Source organism: Triticum aestivum, chromosome 4B, assembly GCF_018294505.1.
Source record: "Triticum aestivum cultivar Chinese Spring chromosome 4B, IWGSC CS RefSeq v2.1, whole genome shotgun sequence".
NCBI lineage: Eukaryota > Viridiplantae > Streptophyta > Magnoliopsida > Poales > Poaceae > Triticum > Triticum aestivum.
This window is the reverse complement of record NC_057804.1, coordinates 375321599-375328981: the sequence shown is the minus strand read 5'-3', so window position 1 is coordinate 375328981 and position 7383 is coordinate 375321599. Positions and strand designations below refer to the sequence as shown.

The 7383-nt window shown below is 42.7% G+C and overlaps 1 long non-coding RNA gene across 1 annotated transcript; it reads right to left on the bottom strand.

The window, feature by feature from the left end:
- Positions 1-1315: 1315 nt before the first annotated feature.
- On the bottom strand, positions 1316-6840 carry LOC123092228 (uncharacterized). Its single transcript, XR_006444404.1, has 2 exons — positions 4158-6840; positions 1316-3767 (listed from the first exon to the last, which is right to left on the bottom strand). It is a non-coding gene; the product is annotated as an uncharacterized lncRNA (long non-coding RNA).
- Between the last annotated feature and the right edge of the window lie 543 nt (positions 6841-7383).

Below are 7383 nucleotides of genomic sequence, written 5' to 3'. Positions count from 1 at the left end.
GGGTACCCGTACCCATTGGGTACCCAGCGGGGAGGACAAATAGTAGACAGGTTGTTCACAATTTTATGCTCATTGATAGCACATTTCACAAAAAAACAATTATCTCATCACAATAATAGGTAGATGAGTAATTGACCAATATCAAAATTTAGAAATCACAACATACTCTTAAGTCAATAGGAGTAGACGAGTCACATCATAAATTAATGACTAATTGACGACAACTTAACATCAGTTCACAAACGGGCAGGGTATGGGTATACCCGTGGGTACAAGACTATACCCGTACCCTACCCATGACTTAATGGGTAGGATATGGGTACTACCCGTGAGTATAAAAGTGTGCCCATACCCTGCCCATGCGGGTATGGTACCCGTGGGTACCCGTACACATGGGTAAAATTGCCATCCTTACTCGTGCCCACCCAGGCCGTGCCTTAGCGCGCCAGTGCCCGTCCGGGCCGCGCCCTTTCTCGCCCGCTCGCCGATGCCCACGCTACAGCACTGTTGCTGCCGCCGCTCGCCCACACAAGCCCGCGTGCCTGCTCCTGGCCCTGCTGCTGCGTTATGCTGATGCGCCGTATGCTGTGCTGCTCCTTTGCGACTGCTGCTAGCGCTGCTTACTGCCGCTGGCTGCTACTGCCTTGCTGCTACTTAGCTGCTGCCGCTGCTCTTAGTTTTGCTGCTGCTCATTGCTTTGCCATGGCCGTGATCAATCATAAGTACAGCAGGGTATTTCGCCCAAATCTGCAGTGTCCTGTTCTCCACATGGACTAGGCGACGGCAACAATGCTCGGCTAAAGCTAGGTGACAGAATTTAGATGATGAAAGAAGAAAATATAAATCTAGAATGATGACAAATAAAATGACAAACAACACGAGGAGCTCTCTTTTTGGTGTTTTCATATCACTTGAGCAAATTGAAACTTTAGACGGACATCCTCAACGAGGGGAATTACCAAGGCAAGACCATATATATATATATAGCAAGTATGAGACACAAGGTAGGAACATGCTAGTACGACAGGGACATAAATATATCACAACAAAAACATATATATTTTCACACTAACATCGTTAACACAGAGACTGGAAATTAAATGTTCATACATCTCACTTCTACAGAGACTAACATCGATAGAAAATTCACAAGAAACAATATGAATTATTAAAAGCTACTAGCTGACAATTAGTGACACGCACAAATCATATATGGTTTGGATTACACAAGACACAATACTAGCACTAAAATGATCAACATAATAGCAATACGAAACCACATGAAACATATATCACGAACATATGTCACGGGTACTAGAGCTAAAATAGGGACTGAAAATTGAACACTATTCAACAAGTACAGAATATAAATGACAGGTTTAGCTAGATCTCATACATAGAAATAGAAGGTCATCAGCATCAGTACCAATTCTCACTGATCAACAAAATTATAAGAACAGCTACATGTCCCTGGAATTAACATATCTCTTCATCACACACTATCAATACTTATGAAGTACAAACACACACAATCTCACACACACGAACACGCACACACATACACAGAGAGAGCAGCGGGTGAAGGAAAGGAACCGCTGCAGGGAAGCGGCAAGATAGAAGCAGCACTAGGAGGAGAAGAGGTTCAGAGGAGCAGCAGCAAGTTGGAGATGCAGAAGGGCAATGGCAAGATTGGGAAAGAAGCAGCAGCAGGGGCGTAGAGAGAAGGAGTAGCAGCAGCGTGGGGATGAAAAAGAAGCAGAGCAGCAGCGAGGTAGGGGTAGAAGGGGCAACAGCAGGGGCGTAAGAAGAGAGGAGCAGCAGGAGGTTGAGGGCATCTGCATCAACAAGTTTGAGAGAGACGAAGAGAGCTGCGGGCAGTAGCAAAGATGAACAGCAGCGAGATTGGGATGAACAGCAGCAAGAAGGAAGAAGAGATTCAGATTGGTGGCATGAGGTGCAGCAAGGGACTCGTGGTAGTTATGGTGGATGGGTCGCGGTGCAGCGAATGGATGGATGGAGTGCGGAGGTGCGGCGGCGAAGTGGAGCCGGTGGCGCGCCCCACGCCGGCCTGGCCGTGGCGGCGGCCTTTGCTGGAGAAGGAGGCAGGGGAAAGAGAGGGAGATGTGGCCAGGCCCGATTTGGGAATCAGGGAGTCTAGGGATTTTGACCTCCTGTGATCTGCCATTTTTTCACTTTGGCCCTCCTGCTTCCTTTCTTCTCAAGATGATCCTCCAACATTAGCTTGCCCCTAGATACTTCTTTTCTTCTCGCTCGGGTCCCTCGTTCTCTCGTTCCAGCCCCAAGTCTCATCGCGTTTGGCAATCGACCGAATCTTGAAGTTTATAGTGCCTTCTCGCACTTTTCTGCAAAAGAAACAATTCACTAGTCAACATGCTCTTATATGATTATCATTCAAATATTCAGTATTTCATAGCAAAAACTAATGTCAGAACTCAACAAATGGTATATTTGTATGCCAAAATTATATATATATGAAATGTGCTTATCAAGTTCCCCCACACTTAAATCTTTACTTGTCCTCAAGTAAAGGCATATGACAAGAGCTAGACAGTGAACAGTGAGCTGACTAGAGAATGTCCCAGTGAAGTAGATCTCCAAACATTGCATGCTTTGGAATTACCTGTGAAAAGCAAAGGTTAAGAGTGCTACGAAGCAATAGGATACTAGTAGACTCAATCATTTTAAACTTTTACAATGATAAAAATGGATCAACAAATTCAAATGCTGATTGTGCCAAAAGGTTCCTAAAGAGAGCATGATCCAAAAAAACAAAAAGAACTTAAACTTGTGATCAGATCACTTATTACCAGGAACATTGTGGTTGAACCACTTATTGAATTTGAAGGAAGCAATGGTAATATTTTATTGGTCTCACCAAAGGAACATACCACCGATCCCGAGAACATGGTATGCACCTGGCTCGACCAATTATTAGTTTTTTTATTTGTCTCGCCAAAGGAACATACCACCGATCAAGAGAACATGGTATACACCTGGTTCGACAAATATAACATTTTTTAATATAATTAACTCCTATCCGATCCAACCAGATTTCACAAGCCACCGATCCAGGGAACATGACATGCTACTGTTAGGTAAGATAAGATAATTATTTATTCATTATTACTTATTTAACAAATGAATACAAAAAGGAAACAAGAATCATCACTCATCCAGGTCTGATTCACATACTACCGATCCAGGGAACATAGCATGCTAGTCCATAGTGGTGAGTGATTGCTCTGAATGGGAACACATTAGGCACAAACTCAGCATCTGACACTTAATGATCTAGGTGTATCAAGGTAAAAGAAGAAAATGATTAAGTTTTCTAGTGTACTAGGGATTTGAGCACTCAAAACTAGTAGCCTTCACTACTTTCAGCAAAGCAAGCATTGTGTAGATCACTAGTTTACAAGGCATTCAACAATCAGTTCGCATATTCTCATCAAGCACCATATGTCAAAGGTGAAATTCAGTGGGACAACATTTAAGAAATGGCACAAGCAACCCAAAAAGCAATTTAATTTAGCAAGCATCAATGGATGATGATTTCAAAATGGGTCATGAAACAGCTCACCGGGCTTTGATGATGTAGCACTCGCTCGATCACCTCACCAACTGCAGCTCCTCTCCTTTGCTTCCTCGTGCATGCTCCAGCTTCACTCTTCTTCATGTGTGCTCCTTGCTTCTCCTCATCCCCATGCTCTGAGTCCACCAGGGTCCCAAGGAATGTCACCTCGAACCTGGTCAGCATGAAGTGAATGATGCAGAAGCAAAAACCTGAAAGTACACTCCACAAAAGAGACGATGCAAGCGGTAGGGATAATACCCTCCAAGTCATCAATCAAATATCCAATTACATAAGCATAGCTATAAAGCACATGTTTATGGTGATAGGAATCAACAAGCTCAATACTAGCATTAAGATTATATTTATCATTAAGCATAGGTTTGGCATGAGGAAAATAAGTGTGATCATCACAAATGAGAGTAATGCCACAAACAGGGTATATATCATCACATCCAAGCAAATACTTTTTAAAATCTACTTTAACAGACGGCATCATGCAATGCAAGGTAGTAGCAAACAATTCATATGGGAGCATGTCATCAAGAGGGTTAGATAAACCTACAATATCACACTCTTGAATGACAATTGGCAAATGATTCTCTGGTTCTTCATCTTCAACTACAACAACTTCTTTTACTTCTTCAGGAGGGATAGACATTGGATCTTCAACTTGATCACTTGGGTAGTCAAGCTCTGGATCATCTTGTTCCTTGTCTTCGAGTACATCTTCTTGAATCTGAGGTATCTCTTCCTCACGGCTCTTACTATCTTCCTCAGCTGGATGTGAAGGCATTGAAACCTCACAAGTATCAATGGAAATCCCAGAAATACTCAGCTCTAGCTATAAAGAAATAGTGCTGCCAGCGTTGATGTTCTTCTCAATCTTCCTTACTTCTTCCACTAGCTCATTCCCACTCTTGATCTTCTTCATTTCATCTAGTATCACCGGCCTAATTGGATCATCTTCAGCACTCCAAGTGAACTCGAGACTAAGCAATGTGAGCTTCTCTATATCATCAAATTCATCTTGTGTGGGCACTTGCACAAGAGATTGCTTGGAAGGTGATGGAGTTGTTGGTTGATCAAATGGAGGACCATTTAACTCCATTGGACACATCTCCTGGTATTGAGGTATATGAGTAGGAGGTGAATAAAACTGTTGTGGTGCATGGTTGTGGCTCTCCTCTTCATACCTAAATCCCTGCATATGATTACTAGAAGAAAACGATGAGATCTCAGGGTTGTTGCTCCTATATGACATACTCGGGTTTTCAGGCCACCCATATGGGTAATTGTTTTGGTATGAGCTATGCTGTTGAGCGAAGCTCATGCCAAAACAATCCGGAGGATGGGAGTAACCACGCTGACATTCAGCGGGCGAATGGCCCTGAAATCCACAAATATGGCAGGTAGGAGCAACATAAGGATGGCCTCTAGAATAAGGATCATAAGAGCTAGGCCTATCCTCAAAAACTACTTCTCGTCGCCGAGCTAAGTCATCTAATTGATGGGAAATCTTAGTTATCAGTTCTTGAATACTTTCCGTGTTGTTTGTAGTGTTGCTCGCATAAGCCTGATGAACTGCATAGTAAGCCATAACCGAGAAGATAATTCTAACATGCAAAAAGGAAAAGAAAACAAAAAAGATACTAACTAGAGCAGGGGTTAGTGGTTAGAGATATATCACAAATATATGGCACAAACTAGAAAAAGAAGAAAAACCTAGTCTATAGCCTAACACAGTCACTCGACGCTAGTCCCTGGCAACGGTGCCAAAATGATCAATCGTAAGTACAACAGGGTATTTCGCCCAAATCTGCAGTGTCGTGTTCTCCACAGGGACTAGGCGACGGCAACAATGCTCGGCTAAAGCTAGGTGACAGAATTTAGATGATGAAAGAAGAAAATACAAATCTAGAATGATGACAAATAAAATGACAAACGGCACGAGGAGATTAAGATTGAAACTCGCTCTTTTTTTGGTGTTTTCATATCACTTGAGAAAATTGAAACTACAGACGGACATCCTCAACAAGGGGAATTGACAAGACAAGACCACATATATGTATATATATAACTAGCAAGTATGAGACAAGGTAGGAACACGCTAGTACGACAGGGACAGAAATATATCACAACAAAAACATATATATATATATATATATATATATATATATATATATATATATTCACACTAACATCGTTAACACAGAGACTGGAAATTAAATGTTCATACATCTCACTTCTACAAATTCACAAGAAACAATATGAATTATTAAAAGCTACTAGCTGACAATTAGTCACATACACAAATCATATATGGTTTGGATTACACAAGACACAGTACTAGCACTAAAATGATCAACATAACAGCAATACGAAACCACATGAAACATATATCACGAACATATATGTCACGGGTACTAGAGCTAAAACAGGGACTGAAAACTGAACACTATTCAGCAATTACAATATATAAAATGACAGGTTTGGCTAGATCTCATACATAGAAATAGAAGGTCATAAGCATCAGTACCAATTCTCACTGATCAACAAAATTATAAGAACAACTACATGTCCCTGGAATTAACATATCTCTTCATCACACACTATCAATACTTATGAAGTACAAACACACACAATCTCACACACACGAACACACACACACACGCACACACACACACACACAAAGAGAGCAGCGGGTGAAGGAAAGGAACTGCTACAGGGAAGCGGCAAGATAGAAGCAAGACTAGGAGGAGAAGAGGTTCAGAGGAGCAGTAGCAAGTTGGAGATGCAGAAGGGCTATTGCAAGACTGGGAAAGAAGCAGCAGCAGGGGTGTAGAGAGCAACAGCGTGGGGATGGAAAAGAAGCAGAGCAGTAGCGAGGTAGGGGTAGAAGGGGCAACAGCAGGAGCGCAAGAAGAGAGGAGCAGCAGGAGGTTGAGGGCATCAACACCAACAAGTTTGAGAGAGAAGAAGAGAGCTACGGGCAGTAGCAATGATGAACAACAACGAGGTTGAGATGAACAACAGCAAGAAGGAAGAAGAGATTCAGATTGGTGGCGTGAGGTGCAGCAAGGGACTCGTGGTAGTTATGGTGGATGGGTCGCGGTGCAGCGAATGGATGCATGGAGTGCGGAGGTGCGGCGACGAAGTGGAGCTGGTGGCGCGCCCCACGCCGGCCTGGCTGTGGTGGCGGCCTGTGCTGGAGAAGGAGGCAGGGGAAAGAGAGGGAGATGTGGCCAGACCCGATTTGGGAATCATGGCATCTAGGGATTTTGACCTCCTGTTATGTGCCATTTTTTCACTTTGGCCCTCCTGCTTCCTTTCTTTCTTCTCAAGATGAACCTCCAACATTAGCTTGCCCCTGAATACTTCTTTTCTTCTCGCTCGGGTCCCTCGTTCTCTCGTTCCAGCCCCAAGTCTCACCGCGTTTGGCAATCGACTGAATCTTGAAGTTTATAGTGCCTTCTCGCACTTTTCTGCAAAAGAAACAATTCACTAGTCAACATGCTCTTATATGATTATCATTCAAGTATTCAGTATTTCATAGCAAGAATTAATGTCAGAACTCAACAAATGGTATATTTGTATGCCAAAATTATATATATGAAATGTGCTTATCAAGTTCCCCCACCCTTAAATCTTTACTTGTCCTCAAGTAAAGGCCTATGACAAGAGCTAGACAGTGAACAGTGAGCTGACTAGAGAATGTGCCAGTGAAGTAGATCTCCAAACATTGCATGCTTTGGACTTAGCTAGTGAAAAGCAAAGGTTAAGAGTGCTAC